Genomic DNA, 20,932 nt, shown 5'->3' with positions numbered 1-20,932 from the left:
ATATTTAGAAATGTTACCTCATCTTTGGGAGTCATAATTTGGACTTTTCTCTCTATTGGGAATTATTTTTCTCTTTTAGGGGTTATAGTAATAATGAATAAAGTAATACATGATAAACAAATGCCTATGAAATATGGGTCCCATTTTTGATATAATAGGACTGTCTTTAGTAGGTGGAGTTGACATTTATAAACATTAAGTCATTGATGTTTTACAAATGATAATCCCCAAAATGTGAAGTTTCATACTTTGTGCAACACATTTGTTAATATCATCTAATTTCCGTATTCCATTATTTCCTCCCCTACATCTTTCTTACAGCTGGAGGTTTGAATAACAGTCAAAACAGGATCTGCACATTGCATTTTGTTGAAATATGTCTTAAGTCTCTTTTCATTTCTAATAATTCAGTAGTCGGGAGCTTTTTTATTTTTAATGAGAATTCTTGAGTCTCACCTTGAAGCTACGAAAACAGGATTATCAGGAATGTGGTCCGATGGTCTGAATTTTATAAAAGCTCTAGTGGTGATTCTGACTGACAAACAGCTTTGAGGACCTCTGCACAGAGGAACATTACTTTAAGACACCTTAGGAATGAATATTTTAGTAGAGAAGTAAATTGGAAATATAAATAATCACCCTCCTTGTTTCCTAGTTTATTTATTTTATAAATGTGAACCTTTTCTTTATTGGATTTCCCCCAAATGGGACTCCCTTTTTGCATGGATGGTAGTTGAGATGCCTTGTGGCTTTTTTCTATGATGGCTTCTTTTTCTTCTGGTGATATGCCTTGTTGTGGGTGTTTTTACTGATTTCTGTTGAGAACTCTATGATAAATTTATCAGTCTATTTGCATCAGAACTGTAGTTACTTGTCTTCACTTGGCAAGAAATTTTAGAACTGAAAATATGCGGGGAAGTGGGAAGAGATAAAAATTACCTACAATCTCTCTGCTTAGAGGTAACCACTGTTAGTAGTTTCACTGTATTTCATTATGATCTTTTACTATGACAATAAAAAACATGGGACACCTGAGTGACTCACTCAGTTAAGCGTCTCAGTCTTGGTTTTGGCTCAGGTCATGGTCCCAGGGTTGTGAGATCGAGCCACGTCTCAGGCTCCATGCTGGGCGTGGAGCCTGCTTGGGATTCTCTTTCCCTCTGCTTATTCCTCTCAAAAATGAAAAATTAATAAAAACAAAGTCTAAACTCTGACTTTGAAAATTTTTGTGACTTTCACACATAATATATTACAGGCGTGTTTTTGGTGACTAAACATTCTTTATTGTATGTTCAATGGCTGTCTAGTATTCCAGCATATAGGTATGGTCTAACTTTGGATATTTGTCTTAAATTTTTTCTCTTGGGATACCTGGATGCTCAAAGGATGAGTGTCTGCCTTCGGATCAGGGCATGATCCCGGGGTCCTGGGATCGAGTCCCACATTAGGCTCCCCATGGGGGGCCTGCTTCTCCTTCTTCCTGTGTCTCTGCCTCTCTCTGTGTGTCTCTCATGAATAAATAAATAAATAAAATCTTTAAAAATTTGTTTTCTCTTGTATTGATAACACTCTGAGAATCCATATAGGGTTTTTTTTGTTGTTGTTTTGGGGTTTTTCTCTTGCACATCTCTGATTATATTCCTGATTTAAATTTCTCTATTTCTGAGTTAAAATGTTGATTCGTTTTAACAGCCTTTAACTTTGCCTAATTTGCCTTCTAACGGATTCAGTCAGTTTACATTTATCAGAGTGGCAGAGGGAGTGTTTATTTCGCTGATTTCTCCTCAATACTGTGCTCCTTCTCACTGTGTAATTTGCGTGTGTCCTTCCCTCTTTAATATTAGTGGTTTTTAATATAGCCGCTTCATTATGCTCTCTGAGTCACATCACATCTGATGATGCATATTTGGCCCTTCTGACTATGTGAGTGTTAGGAAAACACACTTTGGAGGTCTGGGAAACCACCCGTGGTCAGTTCAAAAGCCCTCAGCTCTCATTACAGGGATCAAAGATGATCAGAACCATGTAGCTGGCTAAGGAAGTTTTTTTTCCATCGACTTTGAATATTTTAGATACTACATTATTGGCCGAGATCATGAAATGTCCAGGTTCTTACAGGTGGCTGCACTTCATGGGTAAGCAAAGTGAATCCAGAATAAATACATTTTGTCAGTTACCTTTAGGATCCTTGGGGGGTCCAGGTTTTTAGAACAAATATTTTATAGTTGGTTGTATTACTTTCATTTTTGTTGCCCTTTGTTCTTTTTCTGCATTTACACTGATGCTTTAGTAACTGTGTAATCTCTCTCTCTTCCCAGGCAAACTCCGATACCATTCTGATAAAGTTTGAAACTTTAGCTCCATTTAATACAGACCCTTAGATGTGCCTCCTGATTTCTTGTCTGATTTTTCTGGCTGCCTCTGGTCAGGTCTCTTGTCTGAGATGGGAGCTCGGTGGGCTCTTATTACAGGGTGACTAAAAAAAGAGTAACGTGGAGAAAAAAGGGACAACCAGCCAAAGTTTTGGTGGGGAAAGGCAGAGCTAGAATATTTGAATATTTTGGAAAAATGGGAAAATCCATGGTTTTGTGTGGAAATAGCCCCTTCAACAGAACTCACCAGAGTGGAATGGCAGGGTCAGAGAAGATAGGATCCCTGGCAGATTCCAACCCAGCCCCGGAATGAGCAGCCTTGGAGACTGACCTGCCAGGCTGAGCAGCTGCTCTTTCTATGTTGAGGGCAAGTTGAGTGGTACGTCTCTGTTCGGTGCTGCGATAGTCCTGAGCAGCCACACCAGAATGCTTCACATTTGTGACTGTTTATGTAGCACAACAGGAAGAGCCAATCTGGTGGTTTTCTAAATAATTATTTCAGGGTAGATGGCCAACAGGATAATTCAGACGCCAATGGAAATGATTTTATCTTAAATTGTCCACTTTAGGCATTCACATTGGTAGAACGAATGTTGCCAAATTGCAGTTTACTTTTGTGCTGTTTAGACACACTTCATATGGTGCTTTGTTTAAAAGACCTCAAAGTATTTTTTTATGGAAGTATTTACAGGAAGTTTGGTTCTCAAGGGCTAAGGCAAAAATACTATTACCTCATTGGTAAATGTATTTATCCACATCTGCTTTATAAGACAATAGCCCAACTTTGACTCTAGCATTAAGTAGAATGGCTCAGGTCTTTCACAGATACAGTGTCTAATTCAGAAACTTTGCTGTTCTTGGCAATCACACTGCCTTGATTTAGGTGGGACAGAGATCAGGGATTAAAATGGCTCTACCCAGGAGGAAAGGAGACAAGTTTGACAGCAATGAAAGCCAAGACATTGCTGCATCCAGGAAATTTATGGTTAAGACTAGGGAAGTCTGGAAAGTTAGACAACTCTGTCATTTATTGATTTATCAGACTGCACAACATGTTTTACTTTAGAAGACTGATCTATGACCTCTGAAAGGATATGTCTTCAAGCTCAGTTTTTTTTTCTTCATATAAAATAAGGATAGTCTACATACAGTTTTCTAAAACAGAAAAGTAAGGGAAAATGGGAGCTGTACTTTTGCATCCAGATCTGTGAAAAAACTATACTTTTCCTCCATTCACATTTTATATACTCCAAAGTTTTGATGGCAAAACCTCATCATTACAGTATTTCTCTGGTGACGGAGTACAGGCGACTTGTAAATTTTTTGTTTTTTGTTTTTTAGCTTTATGTTGCATTTTCCTAAAAATTCTTTCCTATACCCTGCCCAGTCCACATAACTTTACACACACACACACACACACACACACACACACACAGGAGCCCAGAGACTCTTTAACTCTGGGTACCTTTTGCACTACTCACCCAGCTGGGCTTGTAGTACATTTTAGATTTTGGTGATTCAGACTCTTATTTGTTTTGATGCCTCATTTGCATTGTGGTATCATAAATCACTCCATTTTTTAATCATTTGAGCAGCAAACACCCCAAAGCATTAAAGCTAAACAATGTTAATGGGGATTTACTTTGGATGCCATTGTTTTAATATGACGAATGGCCATGCATCAAGCTGCGTAGCACGGTTTATTTATGCAGACATAATTAGGCCTTTGAAATGAAATATACAGTGAGCCATTTGCCAGAAATTCAAAGCCTACTTGACTTGGTCCCTCCTCTGATCTTCCTTCTCCTGTGTGCTTGACAGCTCTCAAGCAAAATGTAAACTAGATGAATACTCTTGGTTGGGATAAAGTGTAATTTGGCTCAGGAGAGAAATCACCTAGTCTTCAGAATGGAATGCTTCCTCCTCTGTAGCTTGGCCTTCATTTGGTGACTTCTAGTGGGAGAGAATTGAAAGTTAGAAGGAAAAAAAATGTTTTTGGCTTCAGGCATCCAAAAAAGAGGCATTTTCCCAAAGTGGTCTCACTGAGGAGAAGGGACATTTCAGGCTCTAAAAGACCCTGAGCCAAGACATGTGGGTTCTAGAAAGAAACTACAGGACGCACTTTCTCGGATCTTTCTCAGAAATCTAGAACAGCATGTGTGTGTGTGCCTTTTTGGGTCTTTGTCAAGATTCTAAAGGGTCCTTGTCTCCACAATTGTATGTTGATAATCTGCTGTGCTTATGTGTGGGTGAGAAGGGTTAGAGATGTAGTAGTACATTTAGTGCTGGGTAGATATTACTTTAAGGTCCTAGTTACTTACACTTTGGGAGCTGGCAGGTGGGGACTCAGTTGGCCCAGCAGACAAGGCCTGGGAGTGGGGAGCCAGCCCTCAGGGAAGGAATTCTCACAAATTCCTGTCGGTTTCTCACTCTTGTTCATGCATAACTAGGTCTCATCTTCCTCATTTTGAGAAGGACCACGATTCCATGAGTTCTAGCACATCTGTGGCAATTACTGTTTCTCTTGCTTGGCGTGGAACATCAAGGAGGTGGGTGACTGCTTCAGATTCTGCAAGCAGGGAGTTGTTGACCTTACTGGATCATGGTATTTCTGGTGAAGTTTCGAATGTAGTATCTCTGTAGTGATGTAGAGCTGAGATCCCTGGCAGGGACCAGGGGAACCAGCACTCTTTGGGTGGAATGAGCATTTTTTCTAGGCTTAGCTAATTAGTTCTGGAAATGGTCTCACGTTAGCCTCAACCACTTAGTGTGGTACATTTTACTGAAAAGCTAGACTCCCAAAATGTCAGCCACCACCAGTGTCTCAGACTCCACTTTAACCAAGTTTTGGCTGTTTAAGCAGGATGTATGCCCTAGACAACAGATGATACATGTTCTTCCATGGTCCTAGAATGTAAGGAATAAGATTAATTTAAAGGAGCATATTTCTAGCCAATCACATATTCCTAGCCAATCATAAGAATTACCCGTGTCCCTACCTTGGTTTCTGAGAAAGAACTCTCCCTGCCACTCCACCTGATTCTAGCTTCCAAAGACTCATCATGATCATAATCACTAATAAGCCTTTTGTGTTTTATAATGTGATGCAAAGTGGCTTCTACTGTTGACGTGAGGAAAATCCATGAATGTTTTTCGATTTTATTGTTTTGTTTTTATTGTTTTGGTACAAAAGACTTAGCGGCCTCTTGAGCTGAAAAGACAGATTCTGAAAATTTAGGGAAAGACCCCCCCCCCCCCCCACTCTCAACACTTACTTTCTCTTACTCCTGTTTCCTAGAATCACTGAGAAAATCTCACAGTTGAGGTGGAAGAAAAAAATTGAGAGGTTGGGAAAAAATTCCCATTTCCACACCTTAGGACTGTAAATTTGAGGGGAAAAGATCTGGTCTCTTTTCTCAGTATAAAAAGATGGTGTCTGCAGCATCACTTAGAGAAGTAAATGGAGAAGTGACTTTTTGAGGTTGAAAAAAAATGAAAACGTTGTTAGTTATGAAACATAGCCCTTTTTAAAATTTGTTAACTTCTCAATCTGTGCCTGGAAAAATCTGTGAATGAAAATAAAGCCAAAGCATTTGATCTTGAAAATGGAACTTTTAGAGAAATGATTTTCTAAGGGATTTCTCAGGTAATATGTGAGTATGAAGCCATTTAGCATCACATTGAACCCAGGACTTGGTATATAGATTATTAATAATAAAACAGCATCTTCAAATGCAGGGAGAACCTTCTGGGGTATTCATTGAAGCGGTAGGTATACCCTAACCCTGCTGAGGCCAGCTCTCTGATGACACCTTGCATTATAAACAAGCACAACAGCATTTGAGGATATTTTTAAAAAGGTTTTGTTGGTCTTCCATGCATCTTCTGGTGCTGCATAGAGAATAAATCTTCATGTGAAAGAAGCTCTGTGGGATAACAATGAATAAAGCCTTAGCAGCCATACCTCTTCGTTCAAACCCTAACTACTTCGTGGGACCCAGACAAGTCTCTTTTAACTTTCCTTAGCTTCATTTTTCTCACGTGTAAGATGAGGAACACCAATCTTATCTAACTTTGATGAGGCTGTAATATGAACTTCACAGCCTGTTGTTTATCACATAGTAGGTTCACTGTAAATTTTTCTTTTTCTCTATTGCATTAGAAAAAAAATCTGGAGTATGAAGTTCTGTTCCATGTAGGATCTAAGCCAGAGAGAATCAGAAAATCCAGGATTCCAAACCAAGCAGTTCCTATTTATTTATTTTTAAATTTAAAGATTTTATTTATTAGAGAGGGAATGAGAGTGGGGAGGGGCAGAGAGAGGGAGAGAGACAGAGGCAGACTCCCTATTGAGCAGGAAGCCTGATGTGGGGCTTGGTCCCAGGACCCACCCCAGGATCTGGAGATCATGACCTGAGCCCAAGGCAGATGCTTAACCACTTAACCCACTGAGCCACCAGGTGCCCCAAGCAATTTCTATGTATAAAAACAGCCTCTGAACAAACTGCCCGCATTTCCTCCTCCCCTTCACTGTCTCCTCCTCCCTCCCTTCTCCTCTTTTCTCTTTAGTTGTTTCTCCATAGCAGTTAGCCCTGGCACATGTTTTAAGTATCAGGAAATCCTCAAGCATGGGGAGTAACTAATTTCCAAATACACTCAGCGGTGCTTGTATGATTTTGGCTTAGAATCGGACCCACAGGGTCTCCTTTCGTAATGGCTTTATTTAAATTCTCTCATTTATTTCGGGATATTTTTCAAACAATAAAGTCCATGTGTTTCTTTCATGGGTTTATTTCATTAAGAGATCAAAATTACACTTGAGCCAAATGATGGGCAATAAGCACTTGTTAATTTTCTCAAGAAATGGTCTCAGAGGTTGATACAGCTACAGTTCCGTTCTTACCAGCACATATTTCCTGCTACTCTGTTTATTATGTTAAAAATTATCCTTATTTGTATTAACAGCATTTACCATGTGCCAGGCATTGTTCTCTGTGCTTTGCACACACCATCCATCCTAATCCTTGAACCTTCCCTTTGAGAGTGGTTTAATTATTCCCATTTTACACATCCATGACTGAGGCCTTGAGAGGCTGTACCTGTCATGATGCTGTGCTGCATTTTCATCATAAACTTCACTATCTGTGTTTCTCAGGAGAAGGAATGAAAGGAACTTGAGGTCAGAGGTCGTGTTTGCCTCAAATGCATATGCTCATGTTGTGATACATATTTGTTGAATGAACAGTGGCGATGAGAGTGATTTCTCGATAGTGAGTGCTTCCTGTGTGCCTAGGACAGTGTTAGCTGTTTTGCATTCAGAATGACATGGACAGGGGCATGGTTCAGGGTTCAGCTTTGTTCCCTGGTAGGAGGATGTCCTGGGGTGTTGCTCAGGCTTCCGGTGTCACAGGTCCCTCAGAAGCAACATGGACATCATTATAGTATCTTTTCTGTAGAGCTGTTTGGGGATTGAGTTAACACAAAAAGCACTTAAAACAGGACCTAGTACAGAGCGAGCAGCCTACAGATGTCACCCATCATTATTGTTTCCATCTCGGGCACATCTTATTCTGAGGTATGCCTCACCTGTTTTTCTCTGAAAAAGTTTATGTAATATGTGAGGCATACAACAGGATAATTCAGTATGCGTAGACGGAGTGAAATGATGCCTGTAGGCCAGCCAGCACATCACTACCTTCCACAGCAACATGGTATGTATGTGAAGGAGCACTCTTGAAATACCTCTCTTAGTGTGTTTCCACTGTTCAGAATGGTATTATTATTAAGTATGCTCACCATGCCTGCTCATTTGCTTTCTTAATGTCCTAATCAAATATGTGGATGCAGAGAGAGCCAAACTTCCTTTGTCTCATTACTGGAGCAAAATTCCTACGTTGTGGTCTCTTTAGCACCTAGAACCTCATCCATTCACACATGGAGTGCATAAGTGTGGAGAGACACCTCAGGCCTTTCAAAATTAGAATTATTGCAGCTCAGGCTTCATATAAGCAGGATAAACAAAGTCCCCTGTCCAAGTAACCATGAGGTATGTGGCTTCTCTTGTTTGTTTCTCCTTCCTCACTTATCACAGAGAAGCTTCCAGATCCTGGATGCTCTGTAAGTACTTTCTAATGGGTTTCCTTGTTTAGTTTTTCACAAGAGCAGGTATATCATCCTCATATCTTTGGTGGAACGCTCTCAAAGCGTGTTGACATTTCAGGAAGCCTTGGATGTTTCTAAATGCATCAGTGTTTGAGGCTGAGGGGTTGGCTTAGATTCTGAGAACTGTGTCTACACAAGATTGTTTCCAAGTATGATCTCTGACACGATACAGTTGTGGTTGCAGGTCTGTGTGTGTGCGTGTGTGTGTGTGTGTGTACCGGTCCATACCTCTTACAGACCCCTGCCCTGCTTCCTTTTTCTTAACATTATTATTTTAGACGTTTTAATTATATATAAAAATATATTATCTCCCAGATATGTTAGCTTTTTGTTCATGTTTTTTTTTTTAAATTTTTCCCAGCATGTAAGTTTTCTAACTTTCCATTTATTGAAGTTTGGAAGACTCTTACATGTTGTCTTTAACCAATATTACCTAGAAGACTGTTTTCTGACAAACAGGGCATTTTATCCATTCGCTTCTCCTAGCCCATGCAGGTAGAGTAGTCCTGTAATTGTCACCCCAGTAAGGGGCCTGTAAGAAGGACACGCTGATACAGATAACACAATTTATGTTCTGGGAAAGAGAAAATCAGGAACACCGAGTACGGGAAGGCTGTGGGACACGGAAGTAAAAAGAAAATAGGACATGGTTGCAGAAATCGTGTAAATCACCTTTGTCAGAATCTTTTTCATTGAAAACAAAGTATTCTCATTATCATGGGTTATGCATTTTGCCAAACTGAGAGAGTCGTAGAAATCTCATAAATTCTTACTACAAGTGTGTGTGTTGCCTGTAAGTGAGGGAAATAATCTTTGTTGATAGCACTAGTATTCTTCTACTTTTAAAATGAAATCAGACTGAGAAATTCCATCCTAGAAAAGGAGGGGAAAAAATAGTTCTGGTAGCTTGTTGCACTTTCCTTGGGGAGAAAAAAAAAACAAGAAGACAAAGGAACAAAACACAACCAAAATATTTTTTTTCATTAAAAGTCAGAATTAGCATTGCAAATACAATCCAGAACTTCGGAGCTGTCACTTAGGGTGAACCTTTTGATAAATTAGATCTTGATATTTACAAAATCTATTAAAATACAACCAATAGTGTGTTTGTTTATATGTTGACAAGATGATATACACCCTGAAGGTCAAGGGTGATGTGAACTGTTATAGTGTTCTTGTCAAAGTAGCTAAAAAAGAGGGGGGCTATTTAAAGAGTTTTGATGGAATGATGGTTTCACCGCGCGTGACAGCAAATGCAAGAATCATTGTGAAAAAGTTCGATTGATTGGAAACAAAATCTGTGATGTTTATCAATCAAAAAAAAAAAGGAGAGAGAAACTTTCTCTTCCTTCTGTAACATGTTAAAAAATTGGCAGCTTAAATGGAAAAACAAATAGTGAAATTAAACAGAAAAGCATTGATTTAACTTCTTGGGTGGTTTATCAAAATGCCACAACGAACTTTTCGTTCTTCTTGTCATTTATTAATTATCATCTTTTAATCAGACCAGTTAAGGATCACTTTACAAATTTTGGGACTACTTCTATATAAATAGTTCCAAAACTGAAAGTCACTTTGCCTTTTCTTTTTCCTTTTCTTTCTTTCTTTCTTTCTTTCTTTCTTTCTTTCTTTCTTTCTTTCTTTCTTTCTTCCTTTTTCTTTTTTCTTTCTTTTTTTTTTTTTTTGTACCAAATATCTTACTCTAATTGTCAGCCAAGTTGCAGTTCTTTTTCCCTTGGAAAAACTCAAAATGTATCCGAGAAATAAATGCGAGGTTTGCGTAAGATTTTTCCTAGCATGACTTTGCCACTGCATTTGGGTTCCTTATTCTTTTTTCCTTAACAGTTGTAATGGCCTTAATTATTGGAGACTTTAGTTCTAAAATGTCACACCAGAAAGGACATAGATGCATTCAAAGTCGGTTAAATTTTTCAGTAGAGGTCTTTATTTTGTACTTCAAACTAGAAGAAACAGTAAAAATTGTTCATGGTAACTTCAAGGGAATAGATGAAGCTTTAAAGAATAGGGTTTGTTAACAGGCTGTTAACAAAATGTGAACTGGTATAGGGAGGTAGACTTAGATGTTAGATCTCCTTGTATTTAGAAATCATTTTAATTTTTACATATTTTAGGTTATAGTAGCACATACAGAAAGCCATTTATTTAATAGGCACCTTTGAATTTGTTTTTGAAAGGAGCTGAACTTTTCCATGTGTCTGCCATAAAATGGATTAATTAAATGAAATTAAGCCCAAATAACTGAAAACAGGCATAAAAATTATTAACCTCATATCTCCACTGTTTTCACTCTAAGATTTCTGCTAAACAGATTTCTGCCCCCTCGGGAATTAATTCTTTGAGCACTTTTCAATAAACCGATTCATCTCGAGTTACTGCTCTCAGCATGCAGAGATGTGTAATAGGATGTTATATAAGGCATCAGTGTTTTAAGAAGCTAATCATATTGCAGTGCAGGGACTCTTAACCTGTAGTGGTTGACACATTCAGCTTCTATGGGCAACAAGGACAAACAGATCTCAGCAAAATAAATGCAAGAAAAAGAGCAAAAATAGGCTCTAAGAAATACTGATCTGTGTTCTCCTTAAGTTAATTAAAAACTTTTGCTGAAAACAAATTTCTCTGGTTGTGTTCATCTAAAAGAACGTGGATAACCCAGAATTAGCAATTGTTAGATGGTTTATACAGGCTGCTAGCCATAGTGAGGTCAATTATATGCAATTATTTTGAAACTAACAAAGTCCTACACAAGTGTTACCATTTGAACAAGGAGCGAAGCCACCTTTGTGTGCATTTCAAAACATATTACTCATCCCATCAGATGAAGTTTTAGAAATCAACTCAGATGAAAGGGTTAGTGGAAGATCTTTAAGGCAGTATAGGATTGTGAAAGTCACATGCTGAAAAAGCTAAGGTGGTTCTCCAAAAGAAAACAAAACAAAACAGAAAGACGTCACAGGCTGCAAGAGTGGATGTAGGAGTCCATCCCCCCCACCCCTCGGGTGGCTCCACTCTTCCTACATGCCCCAGGGCTGCAATTCAGCTTCATATTTAAAGACCTGTGGATTTTAAAACTTTACAGTGTGTCCACTAATGGTTGCTATAGATGGGATGTTGGTAACGCAACATTACCCCAAACCCCTAAACTAAGCCACTAAGCTATTACTAAAGCTGATTAATCACCCCTGACTGCTTCGAAATAAAACAAATGATTTAAGAATTAAAGTTTCTGTATCCCATTATCAAACTCATTAAGTCATCTCAAACTGCCGAATTTTGGATGAATTTCTAAATTCCTAAGAATATATTCATGCACATTCATCACCCCCCCCAAACACACACACACACACACACACACACACACACACACACGTTACACAAATACTAAAATAACCAAACCAATCCATTTGGACAGCGCAGTTCAACAATTATTTTAGAGTTTCATTAGTTTGTTTTGTTAACTGTCCCATTGCATTGGGATATTAAAAAAATGTTTTTAATACTTTTTCACTCCAAGTAAAGGAAATTAAAGTATTAAAATTATGTTTGCAGATGGTCTCAGATCTTACCAAAAAAACAAAACTTTGTTAGGCCAAGCCTCACCGTTTTGCTGGGTGTGCGTAGGTTTTTGAGAGTTCTTGGTGAAGTGAAAGTGACTAGATTTTTCATGAGAGTTTCAAGGAGGATTTAAAAGAAAAGGCCATCTTTTTGAAAAGCCCTGTCCCACTTGGAAGTCAAACATTTATCTCCTTTTGGAAATCATTCTACTTATGCGTTTCAAGACTATGATCGTATGGCTCCAGCTTTGAATGTATTCCTTGGCACATTGCATGGTGTAACGTGAACCACATAGGCCTAACATGAACCACACCACTCCTATTTTATTTCTGCCCTGACCGTTTTACTGTGTTTATGGGGTTCACGCTGGCCGCGAACAGCAGTGAGCTATAGAAGGTTGTTCACCCAGCACAGTAGACTATTTTACAAAGTAGATGTCCAAGAGGCCCACATGTTTCCGATTGTTATTATTTGCTGTTCTTGTGTAGAAAGAATGAAGGTGTAAAAAGAAAGAACAACCTAATTGGAAATTACTTAAGTAGCCAATCTAAGAGATTACAAATAGAATTTTGGTACATTCGACTCAATTTGGCAACATTTGCACCACAGTTTTTTATTTTTTAAAGATTCTTATTTATTCACGAGAGACACAGAGAGGCAGAAACATAGGCAGCGGGAGCAGGCTCCCTGTGGGGAGCCCGACATGGGACTCGATCCCAGGACTCCCGGGATCACAACCTGAGCTGAAGGTAGATGCTCAACCAATAAGCCACACAGGCGTCCTTGGATCACAGTATTTTAAAATTTAATCTTCTTTTTTGGGGAAGAGGCTGGGGATATAATGTGATTTGGATGGTTTCAGTTTGAGTTTTGGTTGTTTGTAGTGCTGTCCAACGGTTTAATTCTGCTGATGTTATGTATGCAAATTTATGCAGAGTGAAACATGTTGTACTAGAATTTTTCTTTCTAGTTTTCCTTCTTGTTTTCCAGGTGCTGTTCACTTTCCATATTATTTTTGGTGTTCTCTCTCTCTGCCTCCCACTGCTCTACTCACATCTTCAGAGTTGCCACCAAAGTGTGCATGGGAACCTCAGCAGCTGAGGGGCACCCCAAATCCATAGTGTGCTGTGGTGACAAAAGCCCACACTCTGTGGCCAGGCCCTGGGGGCCCTGATTCCCAGCTATGTCGCTTCCAAAACAACCCTATTATCTTGCACAAGTTACTTCTTTTACCTCAGTTTCCTATCTGTGAAATAGGTTAAGAGATTGTTTTTTTTTTAAGAGATAGTTTTTAAGACTAAGTGACGTAACACATGATCGTGTCTTTGCAAACACCCCTGGAGCAGGGCACGCGCTAGATATGCGTTTGCTGTCAGTGTGCTCATTTCCATATCACTTGCACATTTGTGTGCACAGTAGGAGGAGAACAAAAGAGCACCAAATTGGGAGTCCAGAAACCTGAGGGTCAGATCTGGTTCTATCCTGATTTACTGTGCAAGGTGACTGTCACCAGATGTTCTGGGAACGTCACATTTTAGAATTTAGAAGACTTCTCAGGTTACCCTATGTTCCACTTATGAATGAGCAAAGCAGGAGGTCTGCAGCGCTTGAAATGACTGGCCCATGTCACACATACCTAGGGCACGACTGGCTCTGGACGTCCTAAGCCAGCCTCTCCCAAAGTGGGGCATGTTGTTGTATTCAAAATAATTTTAGGTCATCTGCAGAAAAGTGGTTTTAATGTATCTAGTACCTCAAACCCACAATTTTATAAACATTACTGCTTTTGACGATGCCAACGTGAACAGACTGATTTAAAATCATTTCAAGAAGAATATGAAGTATGTAACGGTACAGGTTGTGTAAAGATAAAGGAAAGCTCTTCAGTGTTGATGCTCAAGTGTAGGAAATCCTGCCTGGTCCCGGGGCAGCCTCGTCCCTTGCACATACTAAGAGAGGCCAGAACTCTGTGACAGCCCAAAGCATTTTCTATGATTTAAGACTTTTTTTTTTCAGTCATGATTCTATGTCCAGAGATCAAAATCTTTCAGGCTTGAGGAGTTTTTCCTGGTCTAATAACTTTTTGTTTTGTTTTGCTTTGTTTCTTTTAAATGAGAGCATAAGTGAATATTGGTTCACTGGATGACATACTCTTCTGGAATCCTAAGTGCAAAGGGAAGCAGTAGTTTTTGGCAATGGCACCAAGCTGAGTGAAAGTGTGAAACGCACTTTAGAAGAAAAAAGGCAGATATGAAAACCAAAATGTCAGGAATGGTTCTGATAGTGGTTATCTTATCACATGCATATGAAGGTTTGCCCATTCACTTTCAGCAAAGATTGTCCAGAGCCTCTATGGTCTCATCTCCTTATCTGTGTCTACACACAGGTAGACCTCATTTCACACCTAGCTGTATTTTTGAAATGTTGTAAATACACTGAATTGTTTTTCTTCGAGTCATACTTTAGAGCTCCTGGGAAGTCAGATGGTTTAAGGAACTTAAGTAAAGCATTTTGTCAGGCAGAGTCACCTCTTTATCTCTGGTAAATTTGGATTTTGCTCTGTCACATTTTCTTAAAGCAAAGCAAGCGTAATCAGAACTCAGAGTTTGGGGCCTATTAGATAGCAGGTGTCTGGTTTTGGTGCAGTTGTTTGTGTTTGTTGTTTATTTTTGGAGGCATGGAGGGAAGCCATTGGGAATGTCAGCTGGTCTTGGGGAGAGGAGAGGCAGGGACTCTTAAGCACCGTGCTCCCTCCGACCACTACCTTTCAAGTGCACTCCAAGGTCATTTTTTTAGATGAATTGAAGTTCTAACATTAAATTGCAGTTCTTTGACAAATAAGAAAAAGTTTATTTTTTTTAAGATTTTATTCATTCATTCATTCATTCATTCATTCATTCATTCATGAGAGAGACAGAGAGGCAGGCTCCATGCAGGGAGTCTGATGTGGGACTCGATCCCAGGACTCCAGGATCACGCCCTGAGACAAAGGCAAATGCTCAACCACTGAGCCACCCAGGCGTCCCAAGAAATTTCTTTAAAAAGAAAAAAAAAGATTTTATTTATTTATAAAGGACACAGAGAGAGGCAGAGACATAGGCAGAGGGAGAAGCAGGCTCCCTGTGGGGAGCCCGATGCGGGCTTGATACCACGACCCCAGGATCACATCCTGGGCTGAAGGCGGATGCTCAACCACTGAGCCACCCAGGGATCCTGAAGAAGAAGTTTCTTATGTCTCAAGCTAGAGATATAGCCTGGCTGAAATGAGCTTTAAAGGATGCCATGGAGGGATGCCTGGGTGGCTCAGCGGTCGAGCGCCTGCCTTTGGCTCTGGTAGTGATCCTGGGGTCGTGGTATCAAGCCCGCATCAGGCTCCCCACATGGAGCCTGCTTCTCCCTCTGCCTGTGTCTCTGCCTCTCTGTGTCTCTCATAAATAAATAAATAAAATCTTTAACAATAAAATGAAAGATGCCATGGAATGTCTTGGTGGATGCTGAGTGCCATTCCTTTTGAGGGTGGTCTGTGAGCTAATCTCATGTGGACAGTTTAGAAGGAGCAGAGCTCCTAATTACAGATAATACTTAGTGAAGTTTTGGTCTCACAGCTGCATTGTTAAATTAGCATCCATTCCGTGTGTGTGAGGCTTGGTATGCTGAGCTTGAGAGGAGGAGGATGTGGACAATGTGGGCCATAGGATCTAGGATCCTTTGCTCTTCTTGAAAAGTTCTTTGGAGAATTTTTTCATTCCTGGCATATGCTGAACCCATCTTTGAGGACACCAGCTTCAGTCAGTGCAGGCAGGCTCTACTGACCCTGGGACTTATTTCTATAGAAATCTGCCACATGTGGGCCACCTGTGTGGTTAAGCATCTGTGTGTCAGTTAAGCATCTGCCTTCAGCCCAGGTCATGATCCCAGGGTCCTAAGATTGAGCCCTGTGTCAGGCTCCCCACTCAGTAGGGAGCCTGCTTCTCCCTCTCCCTCTGCAGTTCCCCCTGCTTGTGCTTGCTCTCTTTCTCTCAAATTAATGAATAAAATCTTAGGGGGAAAAAAAAGAAGCCCACCACATCTAGTGTTTTGATTTCGTTGATTCATCCAATCAGTCCTTAAAATGTGCAGATTTGGACTTTGGGTCCAAAGTTGAATTGAAAGAAGGCAGAGATTCTGGAATCCACATGGGCTGAACTAAATAGAAGTTTGTGGGATGGGCTGGGTGACAGAGGAGGGGGAAGGACCCGTGGCCAAGAGGATGCTGCAGGAATGGCCTCCATTTGACATAAATGCTTTTATAATTTGTTTGTGAAAAGATGCTGACATAACCGTAGCCCTTATTTCAAACTGCGGTAAGCCCTGCATCTGATTTTTTTTTTTTTAAAGAAAGGAACTGTGGTATCAGTCATCACAGTTTTTATGAAACCATTAAAAAATACTCTAAGCGCTATTTGTGAGCTCCTAAGACTTTCTAAGTGACATCATAATTTCAGATCTTAATTATATCATAATTACTGCAATTGATGAAAAAAATGGGCTGAGTTCTAAGATACTATAACATCTTTAATCTGAAATTATCTGTGCTGGCCAAATTGGCTTGCCTGTATTTTCTTTCCCAAAACATTTGGTCTCAATTGTAGTTTTCTTTCTTTTTTTTTTTTAAAAAAAAGGTCAGAAAAAGTTCAAAATGACATGATGGAATATATATTTGTTTGGAAAAATGATCTGGTTATTGCCATGGCAGCTATATTAAATTTTTAGGGTTATGTGATATAGTTTTTATATTAATACCATCTTTGAAATTTATTTACATGATGTAACAGCTCTGATGGTTACATTACATCCTTGAAAGCAAAAATGTACAAACTAGCCAAGATTTATGCAGCTTCTTAGCAGGAGACAATTATTCAGTTTTAAAGGGAAAAAAAGGTATTCGTTGGGTTTTAATTATACCATTGAGAAGATAGCATGTATTTAATTTATTGCCAAAGAAATGCAAAGATGGTTTATAGAAAAAAAATTCTTACCTAGTAAAAGATGTCTTAGTAAAGCTATATTTTGCTTTGTAATGAAAGCAGTTGTCTGAGAAATGGGTTTCATGAGCAAGACAGTCTTTGTAGTCATTCTTCCCTCTCGTATGTGGAATTGTTATATGTGTTTACTCTTGCTGGGACTTGGGTTTTTAAAGAGCTTACTGATCAAGAGAAGCCAAATTGTTAGGACACCTGGGTGGCTCAGCGGTTGAGCGTTGGTCTTCCACTCAGGTTGTGATCCTCGGGTCCCGGGATCAAGTTCCTCATCAGGCTCCCCATGTGGACCCTGCTTCTCCCTCCACCTGTGTCTCTGCTGCTCTCTCTTTGTGTCTCTTATGAAGAAATAAATAAAATCTTTTTTTTTTTAAAGTCGAAACCAAATTATTAATTCTTAAATAGAGTATAATTATAGGTGTTAGTGTTTCTAAAGTTGTTTATTGGCTTCTTTCAGACACATCTCCCCTTTTAAATTGAACTTTAGATTCTCAGTTTAAAAAGGAAGTCCTTTTTTAAAAAGGAAGTCTTTTAATTTTAGGGTTAATTTTAATAGTCATTACAAGGGTGATCATAGAAAATGAAATATTGCTGATAGAAAAGTATACATTTTCTGAAGTTTCTCATTATTATCCTTCCTAGGTTTTATAACCCAGTTTTGAGTGATTATACCCCAAGAGCAGAATTTTTCTATAAAATAAATATATCCATTTTTTGATGAGATAGAAGTAATGTTATTTTCCCCCTTTAAACTGTTATTTTAACTTAAAAGGAAATACTGTATGAGCCACTGAGCTAAAACTGAGACGATTTGGAAATTTAGTTTCAAGTTGAAATGTGCCTCAGTTAATATTTATAAACATTATTGGCATTTGTTTTTAATTAGTAACTATTTTTAAATTAACAAACGATTGTATAGAGGTTTTTCAAAATTTGTTATGATTTGACACTTTCAGTATTTAAGGTAGTGGGGTCACTGGGCTACAGAAAAAAATGGATTTTTATTTTTCTAGGAATTCTTTTTGTAGCTGCATGTGAGGCACTATCTTAACCCCATTATAGCCTTATTTTCCTTAATCCTTACACGCCCTGTGGGGTGGTTATTCTCTTTTTACACCTGAGAAAACAGAGAAATTAAGTAATGTGCCCAAAGTCACATGGCTGAGGTTCCTGATTCCTGCCTGGCCCAATTCCACTTAACACATAACACCTGAGGGTTGAAAAGTATGTCATTTTTCTTCTGTACCTAGTTTTTTAGAAGTATTAAAGTGGATGGACATTTGTTTTGGAAAGGAAAACCCAAACCCTCCAGTAAAAAAAAAAAAAAAAAACAATGAAAATGGTGTGCCTTATTGAGCGCTTACTATGTTTGAGGCATTTATATGGATTCTCTTATTTCATCCTCATGGAAACCCTTGGAAGTTGCACAAACATCTTCCCCATCTTACAGGTGAGATAAATGTTTTGCTCAGGATGACACAGCTCATCACTGCCGAATCCAAAATTTGTACCCAGATGGGCTAATTCTACTCTTACCATGGCTCCTTTACACTAAAATCTAAATGTATTCAATTACATATTTGTGTAATTGAATTCACTTTCAATTACGTGGAACTTAAAAGAATATAACTGTGTAAAAGCTTATTCTTAACTTGGTTCTCTTCTACCACTTGGAAAGGATCAATTGTAATTAAATTTGCACAGGTGTAATAGAAAAGCATGTGACTTTAAGGAGGGCATGTGACGTACCGAGCACTGGGTGTTATATAAGACTGATGAATCGCTGATCTCTCCCTCTGAAACCAATAATACATTATATGTTAATTACTTGAATTTAAATAAAATTTTAAAATTTAATTTAAAAAGAAAAGCATGTAATTTATGTTTATGTTGTTCTGTCTCCCCTATTGGGTGTCAAAATATTTTTGTGTATGCTTGAAATGGTTGTGTTATGGTTTTTACCCTTTTGGATTCCAGCTGCCAAGTATTTATATGTGAGACATATTTTTACATAGCTGTCATTTCACAGGATCAAAGAAGTTGGGCTGGAGCATCCTGAAGATCATCTAATTTAATGTCCCTGCCTCTTATTGGAGGACGTGGAGAGTCAGATGAAGTGATTTACTGACACACAAAGTTGGTACTGCCCAAGTTAGAATTAGAACCCAGTATTCTTAATCTGTAGCTCATCTACTGATGTATATAAAGCACTTTATATATATATATAAAGACAGAAGCCAAAGGAAGATAATCATTGCTTTCATTTATAAAAATTTTACAGCTTACAAAGCAAGTGGTTCTCCAGGGTCGACTGATTCAATGTGAGTATGTACTTTCTTTTTAGTAGGAAAAAATGGCAACATCAAAGGGTTTGATCCAAGCTGGAAGGGAATGCTTTGGAGTATTAATAACTATTAACTCACTAAATCCAGCAACAGGGCAGTGTTTAATGTGCACAAGGCTTGAAAACACTGAGCTGCCTGATGTAATCTGGTCCACTCACATGATCTCTCCTCTAAAAATATCTGTCTTAGGAACTAAACCAACCTAAGGACTCTATTCCAGTTTACTTTTCTAGTGCTCCTGAAAATATGGTCCAAGATCTGAGCAAAACCAATACATCAAAACACATCTGCTGTCAAATACAAAATGAAAGTACTGTAAAAAGGAACATAGGAAGCCCGAAGTCTGTAGACCTGGAAAGAAAGAAATGAAAGTGAAATATGGTGCTTCAGAGACCCAGAAGTCTGAGTCTCAAGAGAACTTTCTTAGAAGCACATAACCCATGCTAAGAATTCTAGTTCATTTGCTGGTGTTCTCCTCTCTGTTTCTCCATTCAGTACTATCCTAGCTGAAAGTGTGGAATTGGCAGTAGTTTTGTGTGTTTGGGGCGGGGGGAATAATACGTGTAGTGTGTGTATATCATATGTCTATGAGTGCTGTGTTTGTGGTTGTATTCTGTGAGTGTGGCTATATAGGATGATGTGTTGTATGTGGTTATATAGTATGTTGTGCGTGTGTGTGTGTGTGTGTAAACACACCCCTTTGAGAATGCCATGAGAGCTCTGAGACTTCCTCCCAAAGTTGATCCAGATGCACATACGCCATCTTCTTGAAGCTTTCGGGTATTCATAGCCTCGCCTGAAACCCCTCCACAGATCCCACTGTGAGAGAGCTTGACATTCTTTCATTTTGGCCTACACATGCTTCCTGTGGAAAGAAGGGACTCTAAGTCTTGTCTAAAAATGAGGAAGTGTGCAGGTCATCACAAGGTGGTAATTAGGTGGTTGCTTTCTTTGGGTGTTGATGTTAGTTATACCTTTGCTCACCAGAGGTTTGGCACACCTCATGCCTGAGACATTGAGGTTTACTGGATCTCTGGGTTGGATTTCCGGGGAATCATGCCTTGTGGACTTGACTGCCTCCCCAGGCACACAGGGCTGTGTCTCAGTGAGAAAAGTCTGCGTCCCTTCCCTGGCTGCACACTGGCCAGCCCTCTGGAGTGACGGTGTGCATGGGGCTTTATTAACAAGCCCAGACCAGGGCTCTATAGAGGCCGGGCCACTTCCATGTCTTGAGACCCTTAATATATCGAAAGATGAAAAAAAGCCACGACGGGGTTACAAAAACAGTAGTACACTTTAAATGTTTACCTTTCACAACTTAATGCTTTTAATACCAGAAACGTAGAATTGTGCTATTCATAAGTTAATTACAGGATTTATAAAAATGTTAATATATGTCTAACTGCAGGCGTGTGGTCCTGTCAGGGGACCCGGTTGAAAGTGTGCGGGGAAGGTCTCT

General features: G+C 39.1%; 1 protein-coding gene across 1 annotated transcript in view; it reads left to right on the top strand.

Moving 5' to 3' along the window:
* The window catches only part of PRDM6 (PR/SET domain 6), a 102,561-nt gene that overhangs the window by 31,363 nt on the left and 50,266 nt on the right, over nt 1-20,932 (top strand). The window lies entirely within an intron of this gene.

This window comes from Vulpes vulpes, chromosome 12 (assembly GCF_048418805.1).
Source record: "Vulpes vulpes isolate BD-2025 chromosome 12, VulVul3, whole genome shotgun sequence".
Taxonomy (NCBI): Eukaryota; Metazoa; Chordata; class Mammalia; order Carnivora; family Canidae; genus Vulpes; species Vulpes vulpes.
The sequence above is the reverse complement of the archived record's forward strand: the minus strand, read 5'-3'. Positions and strand labels throughout refer to the sequence as shown.